The sequence below is a fragment of the Branchiostoma lanceolatum genome, chromosome 19 (genome assembly GCF_035083965.1).
Source record: "Branchiostoma lanceolatum isolate klBraLanc5 chromosome 19, klBraLanc5.hap2, whole genome shotgun sequence".
Lineage (NCBI taxonomy): Eukaryota > Metazoa > Chordata > Leptocardii > Amphioxiformes > Branchiostomatidae > Branchiostoma > Branchiostoma lanceolatum.
In genome coordinates, this window is record NC_089740.1 from 15,145,020 (window position 1) to 15,162,759 (window position 17,740).

A 17,740-nucleotide genomic window follows, 5' to 3' on the forward strand; every position below is an offset into this window, starting at 1 on the left:
CGAACACGTTAAACAGCCTCATTACCCTACACATTGGGTACCTGCCTGTGGCACTGGCTGCAAATACACCTGATATTATTATTATTATTATTATTAAACTTTGTTTCCTGTGTATTATCATTTAATCCATGTTCCATATACGTATATTGTATCACTCTCATTGACTAGCGTAGTGTTTAGGTCTAAGCTGTGTAGAACTAATTAGCATGGCTATAGGCAAAGGCTAGCCTGGGTGGCTAGCCTCCGTTGCAGGCTCTGAACCGGTTTTTGATTACGGGGTGGCTGATGGTTACGGGTTGGCTGCAAAAAGTGTATTGTTTAGCCCCCCAAAAGCCGGTTCAGAGCCTGCAAGGAAGGTACTGGGTGGCATCCTATTTCTACCGGGGCTCCTACACTCGCTTTTAAGGGTAGCGAGTGTAGGAGCCCCGGTAGAAATAAGATGGCTCCCAGGCTATATGCCTTAGTATTTAGTGCTGCTTAAGAACTTGCCATACATCGCATCTGTTATATTGGTTGTGCAGTAAAGTTTGATCGATTAATACAGAGATTATCCTCTAACTGTTTGAGCTGGAAATATAAGTTGATTCAACGCTCGAGCTCACTTAAATGTACACATTTTGTAACTTAATTCCGTTACCGATAAGAAGAAGTAAATGCATGTATGTTCGCGTGGTTTTTATTTCGCGCTAAGGCGAAAATCATGGGAGTGTTCGATCTGGTCTTAAGTTTGCAGCACGCTCGTTCTCATTTAAATGTACACAATTTTGTAACTTCCGTTACCGTTTGAAGTAAGACATTCCTGACATTACGATATGCCACATATAAGGTGCCAAACTGTCGTTTTTTTTAAGGTTCTAGACTGTCGTTTTTGAGACGACTTAAAACTTTTCTCGCTTTCAAAAAACGACAGTTTGGCTCCTTATATGTGGCATATCTTAATGTCAGAAATGTCTTACTTCAAACGGTAACGGAATTAAGTTACAAAATGTGTACATTTAAGTGAGAACGGACTTAGTGTTATGGACCCCAGCACATGGGAAGAGAAGACAAGGAAGACCACCCTTAACATACATAGATGTCCTCAAAAGAGACACTGGCATACAAACTGATGGCATGGGGAAGGCGATGCAGGACAGAAGCTTCTGGGCGGCTACAGTGGTTCGGGTGACGGATGAGGGAGACTGGCACCCGACATAAGTCAAGTCAAGTGAGAACGAGCGTTCAATACATGTAACGTTAGACGAACCGGACACGTTGAGTTATGAGTACCGCGCGGTGTCAATTTAGAGGAAAACAACATTCCAGAACGAACCCAAATAAGGTGATACGTTAATTAGTTACCTAATCAAAAGCTGGACGCACCTGGCGCACAAAGGTGCATTGGTATGTAATCAGGATTTACCCAAGAAGCTTAGTCTTCTCCAGATATAAAGGAAACTCTAAGACAGTATTGTACTTTTTTATTTTTTAAGATTATAAAATGGACGGGAAACTCCGTAGTTTACTGGGGTCCAGTTACACAAAGGCTAAGACTTCAGGAATAAGCCGGATTCCCTGTTCAATATCAGTTCTCTCAGGACCACAAACGAAAAGTGCACCTTGCTACTCCTGGCTCTAGACAAGACTAGTTGGCGTTATGTCGTTCTCCGGAATGACAGCCTCCCTTTTTGGGAGAGTGTTAGCCCGTCGGGTTGGCACGCGAGCCTTGGACGGCTGAGCTGAGCTGTCCTATGGCTTAGGAGATCACTAGTTCTCTATCTGGGAACTAGTGACTCAGAAAACTAGGGCCCTCCGCGGTGCCCTCAAGGCCGGTCTGGTCACGCCAGGCTGTGTCGCAAGACGTCACGTAAGACGTCACGTAAGACGTCACGTAAGACGTCACGTAAGACGATGTCGCATTATTTCGGAATTATAAGAAAGAAATACACATTTCATCAAAATCAAGTCATTATAAGTTCATTTTCCCACAATTTCCCTGACTCCTCTAGCCCTACCCTCAATGCAAGGTTTAATATTGAATGGAAATCTGACAATCGTTATTCAAACCCTTGTTTGGTTTCCCCAGCCCCACCTACACCCCCGCAAATTCTAACACTACTTCTACAGCGTGTATCTTTCGTTTGTGGTTTGGACACAAAAATACCATTTGGGTAAATTATGTTGATTTTCTTATGGGTAAATTATGTTCATATCCACCTGTAACACAGGTGAGAGTAATTAATCGGAATTCAATCTATGATAGACAATGCAGTAAAGACTCGGAGCCTTGTGTGCTGCACGTTCGATACTTTATTTGTTTTGCTTCAACAATAAGCTTCAAACAAGAATTGGAACCGTAATATTGCCTTTTAGAACCGTAAAGGGACTGGGACACCACCCTTACTATGAAATGAAATGTCGGTAACAACAATTAGTAGTACCGTGCACATACGATCAAAGATACGTAAAAGGATTAAAAAAGACTTGTTTTTCCGTCTGTTAATACATCACGGACCATACATAAAATTGCTGAATAAAACTGCCTGATGAAATTTCTAAAAGAGTGGTTACGGGCGTTTCTCTATAAATGATTCATCGCAGAAATTGCAATAATGTGGCTTTCTTCTTAACAACATCATGAACGGTTTCCTTCAGACCATGAAGACGTCGAACTGTCCGCAGTGGCTGTGCTGGAAGAACGTCTGGAGTAGCGCTGTTGTTGTGATTCTGCAAAGAGTTCAAGAGAACAAACGTAGATATCAACACATGAAAAAAATGACCTCTTTCCCTCATAGTTTTTGATTTAGAAGAGATTAAGCTTGTTTAAAACTAAAAACATATCACAAAGTATTACCGACTTAAAACAATGCCTCCGTACCAGTCACTCCACTATCGGTAAAAAAAACTGCAGCAAAATGGCAGAGAGGCCTTTTGTGCAATGGCGGTGCAAGTGTAAGACTGAGAAATTAAGGAACTTTTACTTTTCACCATCAGAGAATTAACAAATCAAACAATGGCAGAGAGAGAAAATGGAAGAGTGAATTTGTGAACGTATGAACCTGCAATCTTTGCCTGGAAGACCAGATTTCGTTAGCGAGTCGTTTTGTTCGTGGGAGGAGGCAGACTCGAAGAGCACTGAAAACTGAATTTCTTGCTGCTCTGATTTAGTCACACCTCCCTCGCACGATCGTGCGTTTTGCAAACCCATTTATGCTCATACTATCGTGCAAAAACGTCTTGTTAGGTTTCAATAAAAGAAAAGAATTCAAGCATAACACTCAATGACCAGCATACCACACGTTGGTTTTACCTTTACCTTACGTAGTCCCGTCCTCATGCCTGAGGGTCAGGGACCATGGTAGCGTCCGGTACCAGCCTCCTCCACTCCCTCCTGTCTCTGGCTCTGTGGGTGCATTCAGCCAGTGGGAGACCTGTCCAGTCACGGATGTCGTCTCCCCCACGTCCTCCTCGTACCATCTTACGTCAGTTTTATTCATATGGTAAAGACGGTGAAAATCGGTAAATAATGTTCCTGTCCAGCCGCAACACAGGTGATAGGAAAGAAAAGAGCTTTTTAAAGCGGCCACCAAAACTTAACACAATTTCCAAACGTTTACTGACGAAAAGAAAACTAGAACCCTGTTAACCTCCCAAAACCCACTCATTACAAAGAGGGACACTTCGTCTTCCACTGCTTCCAAAAAAGAAGTCAACCCCCAAAACCGTACATTGTATTCCGTAGTAGTTCTTAGAATAGCCATGTGTTCTACTTGTCAACATTGTTAACTCGCACTATCTGTACAGTATACCCTTGCTATGCATTGTTTCATGTTGTAAATAGCCGTAGAACCGAGAGAAGAACAAAAACAACATCAAGAAGCAGAGAAAGCAGTATGTACCATTTTTAAACCCTTTGGTATAACTCACGACATACCGTTTGCAAGGCGAACACTCTACCCACTACAGCTAATTAGGTCATAGCACCGGTTTGAGATCAAAACCTCCTGTATACTGAAACACACAAGCAAACGTTAAGTTACAGGACCTTACAGGCATAACCTAACCAAGGAAGCGTGGAAAAGATTGGAACAACAAAAACAACATCAAGATCAAGAAACTGAAGAAACATATTCCCTCCACCGCTTCAACTTCTTTTCGAAACGAGCAACGTTGCATCGCTGTCCTGTTCTTACTCACATAATTCCACCAGGGTTCATAATCCCGCCGCGCTGAAAAGTAACGTCCAAACAGATCTCCAAACATCCCCTATACTGTAAACGCAGAAATGTTCGCGGTGTTTTTATGTTCGCGGTTTTCGCGGCGACCGTTTCACCGCGAACTTAAAACCACCGCGAACATTTTTGTCCAATACTGTAGCAGTATTGACTATAGAGCAGCACGCTCGTTCTCATTCAAATGTACACATTTTGTAACTTCCGTGACCGTTTGAAGTAAGTCGTTCTTGGCATTAAGATTTGCCACATATAAGGAGCCAAACTGTCGTATTTAAAAGCGAGAACATTTTTAAGTCGTCATTAAAACGACAGTCTAGTACTTTTTATATGGCATATCTTAATGTCAGGAACGTCTTACTTCAAACGGTAACGGAAGGTGCAAAATTGTGTACATTTAAGGTCTCATTCCTGTGTTAGGCTGTTCCATTGGAATCAACGTTGAAATACGCAACTTTATGACTAAAAATCTAGAAAACAAAATAAAATGATGGAGTCGTTTTACTTTCTGTTGGAAGCACACGTGTTCGTCATGCAGCAAAAAAAACCAAAACTAACCGTGACAACGATATTTATCGCATTTCAAACTGCAAGTACCCACTATCCGCACGAGGCCGCTGTTGTACCGCCAGCGCCGACCGCAGCACTCATAGAAAAATGCGTATCGCTCGTATCCTATCGCTCGAATGACAAAACTTTCCTACCTAATTCTGACAGTTGTAAACAAGCTTTCATCTCAAACTTTCGTATATCAAGTCGGGCCGATAAAAGGCAATTTATGATCCACCTAAACACACGCCTCTCATGCCCGGTTATTGTTTTTGGACGGATTCTTTGGGAGTAATACAGGAGTGAGACCTTAAATGAGAATGAGCGTGCTGCAAACTTAAAACCAGATCGAACACTCCATTTTCGCCTTAGCGCGAAATAAAAACCACGCGAACATAAATGCATTAATTTCAATCTTACTTCTTCTTATCTCGTCCAACTGAGGCCGCTCATCCAATTACTGACTGTCGTCGTATCTTATAAGCTTAGGACAAAGCACGGACGCAGACGGCAATACACGGAAGGAAACCAGAATATCGCCCCCTTACGATCGATTGCATATTGCAGCGTTCAGTTGTCCACACACCCCACTATACTGTGAATTCCAACACTTCAAAAGGGAAATAATCTTTATCTACAGACAAGCAGACAGAACAACCGTCGCATTCGTGTTCAAGAGTATTCTTGATTAACAAAATAGTATTGAAGTATGGAGCAGCTTTTCGGAAAATGAACATTTGCAACAAAACTAGAGACAAAACCTTGGAAATTGTGAAGGAAACATATCACATATGACCCGACATACAATTCTGTCGTTTGTGAAAAGTCTTGAATATCATGAATTAAGATCTTAACTGGTCACAGTTTCGAGTCCAAGGTCAAATAAACCACAATGATTCAAACCCCTTTGCGAGCCTTTTGCGATTTGCCCAATCCCGAAAAGACCGAAATTTGGCAATTTGACGGTCTCCTTTGCCACTTTTCACGATACGGCCGGGAGCGGTACTGCAGATTAGGCTCCAATAGGGTATGTACTCCCGTCTTGTAGAAATGCAAAAATAGTAATGGTATTGCACTTAAAGCCGATGAACACTCGACCAAACAGGTCTGGAAGTCTTCACATACATTTAGAATTACTTCTGAGACTTTTAAAACACGCGCCGGCATGGAAGGGATCGATTTGTAAGTGGTGGGTGGAGCTCATGTAACATCCGTCGAAGCGCCGCCTACATTCATGTACAAATCAAGTCTTGTCCATAATGAGTAATTTTAGGACATAGGAGAACACCACTTGCTTCTCTTGAGAACTTCGGCCTTTTACTCAAATGTTCATCCGCTCATATGGGGTAAGGGACTGTCAGAGAAGCCCGGCCGTCACCCAGAAAATGTCACGATCTTTCACCCCAACATCTGCTTGGAGACTTTATCTAATTTTCTATGACAAGTTGAGCCTTCAATATCAGCATTTTCCGCTTGTATATAATCATGAATATGTAACACCAGACCACAGGATGATATAACAAGGACATACCTGCAAACTATAGACAGGATACATAGTCATAGACTGGTGTACTGAAAACTGCACTGTGCTGCACTTGTACTGTACACATAACAACAATACGTTTCCCAACATCACATGTTTGTAAGAGGAGAGAAGAGAATACTTCGAACCTTAAAAGTGCTCCTAATTCACCATTCCAGACATTGCAACAAACATGCTAACAATCTTTTCAGTCACATAATTACGCCACCCTGAAAAGATACGTCCAAACAGATCTCCAACCCAACGTCCCCCAATATAATGCGCTCCTGTATATCTAAACTGTGTATAAATGGGGGGGGGGGGGGGGTGCTGCACTAGAGATCTCTCAAACCCACTGTTTTTCAATGTGGTGGATATATGCCATCTGGTGGACTAATGTTAATGGGGGTTACAGCGTTTTCACTAAATCAGTCCGTACCGTGAACCATTCTACATTTTGTCCGTCTGTGATTATTATGATATCATTCTGTGATCTGGTTACAGATGCCTATTATAAAACGGGATGAGTTTGAGTATCGAAAGTCAACTTCCTAAAGGGAGAGTGTGTGGTGCCCGCATATACAGCGTTGAACCATTCATTTCGCACAAGACGCGATGTGCACACGAATATATATATAGGCTCTACCAGCCTCCGCGGGTCGCTGGGAAAATAGTAGAAATTGGCTAGATAGAGTTAATTGTATGAAGGGGGTCGGCTACGGAGAGAGGGTCAAGTATGCAACCCTTGATGATATTGCGGCTGCGAATGTTACCCTCCATGGCCAAAGTCCCCGGCAAATGTTCTCCCTATAGCCGGCCCGGTTAGTCTGGGAGAGACTAACGAATATAGGTGGCGGTTCGACGGATGTGACATGACCCATTTACTTGAAAATCGACCCTTTCTATGCCAGCGCGTGTTTTAAAGGATCTCACAAGTAATTCTATATAGATTTCCAGGCTTTTTTGGTCTAATATTCATCGGCTCTGAGCCCAATGTCTTGAATGTATTTCTACAAGACGCTAGTAAATCCCGTGTGGTATCGTGTGGCGCAATCGGTAGGGTGTTTCGCCCACAACACCGATATGCCCCGATGCTGTGCCCTTGGGAAAGGCACTTAACACGACTTTACTCACTTTACTCAGGTATAAATGAGTACCTAGCTTCGGTTAGGGACGTCCCTCGGTTAGAACGTTAAATGGGGGTCCCGTGTTTGAGGAGAGCCAAACCTCGAGCACGTTTAAGAACCCACCGCACTTATCGAAAGGAGTAGGGGTCCTTCCCGGTGTGAGTGGTTCAAAACCGACAGTCCTATGGCCGCACATGGGGCAATTGTGAGTATTGAGGTCACCTGAGTTAGCGCCGTATGGCAGCCGTTCCAGACCCTTGCGATCTAGCCCCGCCAATTGTGCGCTCCTCGCAATTCAGCCCCTAGCTGGCTGCGAAGAGAGAGTAGCTGGCCTACCTAATAATAATGATAAATGGTAATAATGATATCCCCTATTAGAGCCTAATCTGCAGTACCGCTCCCGGCCGTATCGAGAAAAGTGACAAAGGAGACCGTCAAATTGTCAAATTTCCGTCTTTTCGGGAATGGGGAAATCGCGAAAGGTAACTGGTGCCCATAATAATGGCCCATTGCAAGCTACCATGGCCGAGTCGACCCAATGAATAATTGAATAGAAACAATGGACCATCCAATAGTAGAGACTACTAGTTGAGCTACAGGCAGAGATTATAACGAGCTAGCTTAATAAGTTAGCACATGTATCAACTTCAGCGTCAATATGCATTATCTCGCAAGAGGCGCTGTTGTACTCATAACAATGGGGGAAAAAGGATATCACTGGTAATTGTGTTGTTGTCAAAGTGTTTTGATAAGATACTAATTGATGTGTGGTTCGGGAATGGCGTATGGAACTCTGCATAATGTACATCAGGAAAAAAAAGTGTATTTCCAACTATGTAACAGCAAATTTTGAGACCTCGCTAGAACAAATTGAATGTTGTCTATGACTCAGCTGTAAAAAGGACTTAACAGATCTTCTTTAAAAAACAACAGACTGCTCGAAAACAAGCTGCATCATGATAGTTACAATATCTGGATATATGGTTACCGGACGATAAGCTTCTTACGACGTTTTTTTACCACGCTGATTTTCTGAAGTGCGCGTGGGTCGGTTGCTGGGCTAAGCTTTGGGCCTGTAACAAGTCCTTATTTGGGCATAATACTGGTCGATGTAGATGTATACATTAGGACTGGCGCCAGAAATATTACAGAGTATACTCTGACACACCGGCTAAAAAACCAAACAAAGTACTTGAAGAAGACAACTGAAAAAAGGGAAAAACAAGCGCATCCTCAGTGCCCGTTGCCATCGATGAAACTGCTTCTGCCGTTTGTTTTTCCCACGTGGATTTTCAAACGTGTTTCTCGGTGCAATTCTGCGCCTGGCACAAAGAACTTTTCACAATACTGTGGATTTTAAAATATGTTTTCAGGTACAATTCTGCGCCTGCCACAAAGAACTTTACACAATACTGTTTTATAATATACACGACAAAGAGTTACAACTTTGTCCCTACCGTACCCCTGGGGTTTCTGAAAAGTTGTAAAAATTAACCAAATAGGTGAATAATTTTCCCGAGAATAAAAAGAGCTGGATATGAAGTTACACGTTGACAACTCTGGTGGAGTCTAGTCACAACGATCCATTTTCAATTGATTATGATATTAGAAAAGGTGTTTTTTTTCCTTGGTTCCCCTGCATTCGAGAAATAAATCTTTAACATTCCAAAAACCAAATTAGGCCGAAATGTGCCTGAGGGGCGACAGACAGTTCTGATGACTGGATGATGTCATTGATTTGATTTGATTGACAGGTTGTTATTATATCGAGGGAAGCACGTGAAAGAGTCACCGTTTAGCGCATCCTGAACGTTGCCATCGCTGAATCTGTCTCTGCCGTCTGTTTTTCCCACGTGGATTTTCAGAGGTGCTCCTCGGTACGAATTCTGCGCCTGCCACCAGAGCTTTACTCAATACCGTTTCATAATATACACCACAAAGAGTTACAACTTAGTCCCTACTAGACCCCTTGGGTTTCTGAAAAGTTGTAAAAATTAACCAAATAGGTGAATAAATTTCCAGAGATATAAAGAGCTGGCTATATGGAGTCACACGCTGGCAACTCTGGTAACTGAGTCGCAACGATTTCTTTTCAATTTGTAATCATCTCAAAATGTGTATTTTTTCCTTGGTTCCCCTGCATTCGAGAAATATTTTTTCTAAGATTCTTAGAACCAAATTAGGCCGAAATTTGCGGATATTCAGCCTGAGGGGCGACTGACAGTCCCGATAACTGGATGATGTCATTGATTTGATTTGATTGACAGGTTGTTATCATATCGAGCACGTGTTAAGAGTCACCGACTAAACGTTTGGAAACTATAACCAGCGTAGAAATTATAAAGCCGAAAATTTACAAGTAGGTTTTTAACATTCTTTGTGTGCATATATAGAATTGTAGTCGTAGCAAACAGTATCTTTTAATATATGATATTTTGTAGTATACACCAAACGGGTTTAAAATGACAGCATTTCAAACTCCATTTTGAAAAGATAAGTGCATCTGTATGAAAAACAAGCCCCAGCGCATCCTGTCAGATACAATCTCTAAAACAGTATGCTTGGCAAGCTGTAGTACAATTTCTTCCCACTTGGATTTTAAAAGATGTTTTCGGGTACAATTCTGCGCCAGCCACCAGAGCTTAACACATTTTATGTTTTATAATATACACCACAAAGAGTTACAACTCAGTCCCTATTAGACCCCCAGGTTTTCTGAAAAGTTGTAAAAATTAAGCAAATAGGTGAATAACTTTCCAGAGGATAAAAAGAGCTGGATATGAAGTTACACGTTGACAACCCTGGTGGAGTCTAGTCACAACGATCCATTTTCAATTGATTATGATATTAAAAAAGTGTATTTTTTCCTTGGTTCCCCTGCATTCGAGAAATAATTCTTAAAATTCCTAAAACCAAATTAGGCCGAAATGAGCCTGAGGGGCGACTGACAGTCCTGATAACTGGATGATGTCATTGATTTGATTTGATTGACAGGTTGTTATCATATCGAGCACGTGTTAAGAGTCACCGACTAAACGTTTGGAAACTATAACCAGCATAGAAATTATAAAGCCGAAAATTTACAAGTAGGTTTTTAGCATTCTTTGTGTGCATATATAGAATTGTAGTCGTAGCAAACAGTATCTTTTAATATATGATATTTTGTAGTATACACCAAACGGGTTTAAAATGACAGCATTTCAAACTCCATTTTGAAAAGATAAGTGCATCTGTATGAAAAACAAGCCCCAGCGCATCCTGTCAGATACAATCTCTAAAACAGTATGCTTGGCAAGCTGTAGTACAATTTCTTCCCACGTGGATTTTAAAAGCTGTTTTCGGGTACAATTCTGCGCCAGCCACCAGAGCTTAACACATTTTATGTTTTATGATATACACCACAAAGAGTTACAACTTAGTCTCTACCGGACCCCTGGGGTTTCTGAACAAACTGTAAAAATTAACCAAATAGGTGAATAATTTTCCAGAGATATAAAGAGCTGGCTATATGGCAACTTTGGTAACTGAGTCGCAACGATTCATTTTCAATTTGTAATCATATAAAAAAAGTTGTATTTTGTTCATTTGTTCCCCTGCATTCGAGAAATATTATTTCTAAGATTCTTAAAACCAAATTAGGCCGAGATGTGCCTGAGGGGCGACTGACAGTCCCGATAACTGGATGATGTCATTGATTTGATTTGATTGACATGTTGTTATTATATCGGGTCGAGCACGTGTAAGGATTGCTGTCGGAACTTCTGCAAGGCATAGAATTCATAAGAAAATTTACATCCGTAACTTTACAGGTAGTTTTTAACAATTTTGTGTGGCTGAAATGTAGTCATTTTAAAGCGTCATGTCGATCATTATGTGTTGCTCTGTAGCAAAGACCGCACGGGCAAAAATAACAGCATTTCAAACTCCACTTGAAATGATAGAAGTATCCGTATCACATACTGCGCATTATGACAGTTACAATCTCTAGCACAGCCTGGTTGACAAATCGTAAGCTTCTTGCAGTTTTTTTTAACCACGTTGATTTTCTGTGTGCTCGGGGCCGCTGAGCGAAGCTTTGGTTCTGTAAGAAATCTTTATTTGGGGAAAAAAACTAGTCGAAGTAGATGTATGCATAAGGGGTGACGTCATGAACATTGGAAATTATGAAACGGGCTAAAAAAAACATTAAGACGTGTCACCGGAACCGGAAATAAATCACACACTCCCCTTCGCAAGCAATGAAAGCCGTTTTCTGATTGGATGAGAACATAAGGAGGCATCTGATTGGTGATCTTAAGAAACGGGGGTTGTCATATGATTTGATACCTATAAAAGGCGTACTACGTACGTTTTATGATCATATCTAGCCGGTATTTATATCAGCTACGTCGTTCGAGGTTCTTCAATTGGAGATCAAACCAGGTGGGTTCACTTCGATTATTGCTTCTTCCTTTTCTATCCCACTTTGGTCTATGGAATACTTTTATCTCTTTCTTCCACATCGAGAAAATACTCCGATATTATCCCATGTTACTTATTGCAATCTCATTTTTGGCCTGGGAAAATCTGTCAGGATTGGGGCATTTGTGGCTTCAGAAGTGCAGGTAGGATGTAACTTTGTAAGGTTTGGCCAGAATTCTGGGTTCATTTTATGATTTTGGGGCGAACCGATGTTCCCCGGTTATACTTTGAAATCTCTTTTTATCTTTGCCTGGGAAAAATCTGTTGGGATTGGGGCATTTGCGGGATCAGAAGATTGTTGTTGTAACTTTGTGAAGTTTGGCCAGAATTCTGGGTGCATTTTATGATTTTGAGATGTGGAAAGAGACACCTGAGAAGGATTGCTGAGAAAATCTAGCGAAGCCTTTGTGTGTCGGGTTTTGCCTCTGTCGCTCTAAAATACACAGAACAATGGTTTGTTTTCTTTGGTTGCCTATGATTTATCCGTGGAAACCGGAGTATTATGAATTTGAGCAAAGAAGCAAGTATTCTTGAATTGCTTGTATTTCATGTATTTCCCGATTGGAAGCAATGGTATTAACAGGTCTTAAAAGTGTGCAAATGTGACGTGTGCTATACATGGGCGTCCGTCCATTTGTTTCCCGGCTATGGGCTTGTTACACTCGGCTGTAGGCCTTAGTAGTTCTGAAGGGGCTTTGATTCCGCCAGTACTTCAGGTGTAATCTCCACTAGACCCGGCCGTGCGGACTGTAGCAATCGGTTAGAGAAGGATAGTCTCTACCAGACTAACTACGCCGGCGACAGGGAGAATGTTTGCCAGGGTTTCACTTGCAGGGCGAAATGTAATGTGATCTTCACAGTGGACTGACTCTACGGGCTAATCATTCCTTTTTCTGTCGAATTCTACGATCCATGCGCCCGTAGGAGGGTCTGGTGGAGGCTAAGAAAAGCAGGCCGAATTTCTCAGTGGTGTTAACTCAATAGAAAAGTGTATTTCTAGTTCTTCCCAATGTGTCCGTTTTAGGCGGCCTCTAAATCTCAGTAGCTATGCTCATTCATTGGAAACGATAGTTAGGATTTTTGCAAACGACTACTAACAAGGAAAAACAGACTCCATTGACAATACTTTTGGTTGCTCTCACCCCGCCTTAGTTTTCTCCATTGTTCATTTTACAAATAGGACAAAACTGTAAGTTTGGTAACAAGGAAACTGTCCACATTTTTGCTCACATATTGATACGAGCAAGTGAGTTATTTGTGCTAAATCTAGAGAACAAATCCATTCCAATTTCACCAAAGGGACAGGAAAAATTCTCTTCATTGTTATCCATGAAGAAAGGTTTACCTTATCATAAAACCTAACACATCAGAATCGTAATATTTGTATCGTTTAAGACTTCAAAAAAAAATCTCACGTCAACTTTACTAAGCTGTTATCTGTTTACCGTTGTACATGACTGTACTGATGATAGCCTATCTTTTTCAGTTGTACCGAAAACTTCAGGATGGCCAACGTCGCTATCATCGTCGCTGCGTTTCTGATTGCTGCGGGTGAGTTGCCTTCTTTTTAAACATTTATATCTATGTCACACATACATCCATACATTTATGATAATGATAGTGGATTGTTTTTTGGTGTGAATTGTCAGTAATGCCCCTCGGCTTCTTTCCGTGCCATTTGTCGGGAACGATTTTGTACAAATGTGATCCCCAATCCTACCGCCCCGCATGGGTTTGTCCATGTTCTCATGTTAATTCAGTCCTTTTGTGTCACCTTCCGTTTTGATTCAGTAAAAATGGTCTCTGCTAATTCCATCCGTCTGTAATGAGTGGCTTTATGTGATAGCCCGGCGGTGGAAGATTCCCACAGTCATTCCGTACGGTGGCCATGTTGTGTTCATCACATTATAGTAAACGAAATCAAACCCAGCACGTTTAGATTTAGAGTCAGCACTTAGACTAGAGTAGTCACATGTTATACTATTCTTCATTGTTCGTCGTTTTTTTTCTACTTTAGAATAAGTCTTCATGCGAGAGTTTGCATTCAAGTTGTTATATATTCAGTGTCCCGTCCAGTTTGTATTGTACGTGTGGTGTGACCATGCTTCTGCACCGTAGATTAAGATTAATTCACTGGAACTGTAGGAAGCTTGGACCTGTTTCTATTTTGTTGTTTCATCGATTGTACCTGTGTTCGCGCCGGTTGTGCCCAGCCCCAACAATTTTACGTCCCTCGCATTTTATCCTCGCTCCGAAAGAAGCTAGTCTGTCTTGTAATACAAACTCCGGGCCCACGCGTTGTTATGAGAGGCCAAAGGGCAGAATATCGTAGGTCTACATTGTTTGCATGGTCCCTACAAGTACTATATTGCGGAGAGAAGGGAAGAAAGCTTGTAAGATTGTCGGATAAGTTTGGTTTTGTTTGACAGTTCCTCTGTGCTGGAAGTTAACATTGTCCATGTCCTCATGTTAATTCAGTCCCTTTGTGTCACCTCCGTTTTGATTCAGTAAAAATGGTCTCTGCTAATTCCATCCGTCTGTAATGAGTGGCTTTATGTGATAGCCCGGCGGTGGAAGATTCCCACAGACATTCCGTACGGTGGCTTGTTGTGTTCATCACATTTCAGTAAACGAGATCACGCCCAGCAAGTTTAGATTTAGAGTCAGCACTTAGACTAGAGTAGTCACATGTTATACTATTCTTCATTGTTCGTCGTTTTTTTCTACTTTAGAATTAGTCTTCAGGCAAGAGTTTGCATTTAAGCTGTTATATATGCAGTGTCCCGTCTAGGTTGTATTGTACGTGTGGTGTGAACAGGCATGCCTCCGCGCCGTAGATTAAGATTAATTCACTGGAACTGTAGGAAGCTTGGACCTGTTTTTATTTTGTTGTTTCATCGATTGTACCTGTGTTAGCGCCGGTTGTGCCCAGCCCCAACAATGTTACGTTCCTCGTATTTTATCCTCGCTCCGAAAGAAGCTAGTCTGTCTTGTAATACAAACTCCGGGCCCACGCGTTGTTATGAGAGGCCAAAGGGCAGAATATCGTAGGTCTACATTGTTTGCATGGTCCCTACAAGTACTATATTGCGGAGAGAAGGGAAGAAAGCTTGTAAGATTGTCGGATAAGTTTGGTTTTGTTTGACAGTTCCTCTGTGCTGGTAGTTAACATTGTCCATGTCCTCATGTTAATTCAGTCCTTTTGTGTCACCTTCCGTTTTGATTCAGTAAAAATGGTCTCTGCTAATTCCGTCCGTCTGTAATGAGTGGCTTTATGTGATAGCCTGGCGGTGGAAGAGTCCCACAGACATTCCGTACGGTGGCATGTTGTGTTCATCACATTTCAGTAAACGAGATCACGCCCAGCAAGCTTAGATTTATAATTAGAGTGAGCATTTAGACTAGAGTAGTCACATGTTAAACTATTATTCATTGTTCGTCGTTTTTTTTCTACTTTAGAAATTGTATTCAGGCAAGAGTTTGCATTTAAGCTGTTATATATGCAGTGTCCCGTCTAGGTTGTATTGTACGTGTGGTGTGACCATTCTTCTGCACCGTAGATTAAGATTAATTCACTGGAACTGTAGGAAGCTTGGACCTGTTTTTATTTTGTTGTTTCATCGATTGTACCTGTGTTAGCGCCGGTTGTGCCCAGACCCAACAATTTTACGTTCCTCGCATTAGATCCTCGCTCAGAAAGAAGCTAGTCTGTCTTGTAGTATAAAACCCGGGCCCACGCGTTGTTATGAGCGGCCAAAGGGCAGAATATCGTAGGTCTACATTGTTTGCATGGTCCCTACAAGTTACATTGTGGAGAGAAGGGAAGAAAGCTGGTTAGATTGCCGGATAAGTTTGGATTTGCTTGATACTAGTAGTTCATCTGCGTTGGTGATTAACATAGTGCAAAGCTAAGTTAGAATCAAAACTGTTTGCATATCGAATTTGTTGACAGGCCCGCGTTGTGGGATAGTGTTTGGAAGAGGACTAGGGGTTTGTAGGAATGTTTTTAAGTGATTGATCCATACTTAGAAATATTCTGACGTTATTTCTACTCTTCAGGTGCTGTGGAAGTCAGTGCTCAAGGTAATATTTCTGTTTCTTTTTTTATCATTCACCCCTACAAAAGTTGATAAGCTTCAGTCAGCTATTGGCAATTATCTGTGTTAATTTGAGTTGTGTATTTTTAAAACTGTTAATGTTTCTTTGATTATGTTCTAGCCTTAGCTTGAAGATCTCTATCATTAATATGTATGTTCATGGCTTGAACGCTTCGCATATATGTAAATGCAATTTTCACACATACCTCTGGAAAATAGCGTTGTGTTTAGTCTTAAGTTATATAGAACTCATTAGCGTTGTTATAGGTAAAGACATAGATGGTAGTCTTGGTATTTACTATTGCTTAAGAACTTGTTGCAGTTTAACTTGACTTGACTATCCCGTTATGTTATGTTTGTAGCGTTACACTGTCGAGACGAGGCTTGTAATGTCTCTAGAATTGAATAGACAGATAAAAGCCGATTCTTTTCTACTTCATGCAGTTATCAGGAATGGAAAGTACACGCTGTACATGAGACAGTGGTCATGGGCGCAGGCAGAGGACTATTGCAATCGTCATGAAAAGGGGCACCTGGCGTCGGTCCAGTCCCTAGAAGAGAACCGCGTCCTGACCAAGCTGTGCAGTCGTGGGGGACAGGACTGCTGGATCGGAGCGAACGATAGGGCGGTAAGGATCCGATTACATACAGCTTTACTCAATTCCTGTCACAAGGCAATCAAAGAGAGACTGTGTGTGTATGGGGGGGGGGGGGAGTAATTAGTTGCACACTAGATTAAAAGATTGCTGGCTACAATTCATTCTGGAGTTTTGCCTTGCAGTAAGTATTGAAACACCTGTTTATAGTGTATGCAGGCATCCATGAAATCTTTGATTGTTCTAATCACATTCGTCACGCTACAGTCGTGGGCGTATAGTGTACGTTTTCTCCCAAGCAACTTTTGAAATGATTTGTTTTTTCTAAATGGTACATTCAAAATGACATAATCACAGCTGCAAGGTGCAAAGAATGTCTCAAACATGTAAGTGACCAGTATGTTTGTAGTTCTCATTACTGTTTGTTTCCATCAGACTGAAGGGGAGTGGAAATGGTCGGACGGGACTGCGGTGAAGTACACCAACTGGTACCCCGGTGGGCCGAACAATTGGGGTAACCAGGACTGCGCCATGATCTACGGCGATAGCTCCGATTGGTACGACCAGGACTGTGACTACAAGATGATCTTCATCTGCGAAAAAAGTAGGGAATCTTTTTTCTATTGAGCAATATACATGCACAATGATGTAGAAGATGCTAAGATAATCAGTCTTAGGAAAGCATGTATTCCTTTTGTGAACATTATATGTCAACAGTTGCATGGCTAGGGCCTTGTGATCTTATTGTGTGTACTACATTATATCTTCCTCATATCACATAACCCTGCATTGTTGATGATACATATTTGAATTGTTACTATACTGAGTGATTTTGCTTCTTGTGTCCGATTTTACAACCATCTAAGACCATGGCGAACGGTGCTGAGACAAGGACTGACGTGAAGTGTTGTGTGTTTCAGGTGGCTAAAGTAGAGGGCGCCCCCTCCCCAGCAGCGGTCGAGAATCTCCCGCGCCAGGCTGACTCCTGGATCCGTGGTTGTTGTTTTGTCATAGAATAAACAAACCATGAGATAACTTCTGAGTGCCTCGTTATGTTCCTGTGTGTGTGACACAAGTGATTCGTCCCCTAGAAAACCCACTTCTCCGAGTAGGTGCTGTGTTTGTGTGTGTTTATGTGTATGTGCTTGTGTGTGTGCGTCAATTGAGTCTAGTGATC

General features: G+C 41.7%; 3 long non-coding RNA genes across 3 annotated transcripts; 2 read left to right on the forward strand and 1 right to left on the reverse strand.

Moving 5' to 3' along the window:
- Positions 1-2,266: 2,266 nt before the first annotated feature.
- LOC136425481 (uncharacterized) lies at positions 2,267-4,356 on the reverse strand. Its single transcript, XR_010754054.1, has 2 exons — positions 3,296-4,356; positions 2,267-2,706 (listed from the first exon to the last, which is right to left on the reverse strand). It is a non-coding gene; the product is annotated as an uncharacterized lncRNA (long non-coding RNA).
- Positions 4,357-11,738: 7,382 nt separating this feature from the next.
- On the forward strand, positions 11,739-15,977 carry LOC136425478 (uncharacterized). Its single transcript, XR_010754052.1, has 3 exons — positions 11,739-11,831; positions 13,357-13,421; positions 15,930-15,977. It is a non-coding gene; the product is annotated as an uncharacterized lncRNA (long non-coding RNA).
- Positions 15,978-16,851: 874 nt separating this feature from the next.
- LOC136425479 (uncharacterized) lies at positions 16,852-17,598 on the forward strand. Its single transcript, XR_010754053.1, has 2 exons — positions 16,852-17,167; positions 17,484-17,598. It is a non-coding gene; the product is annotated as an uncharacterized lncRNA (long non-coding RNA).
- Positions 17,599-17,740: the final 142 nt, after the last annotated feature.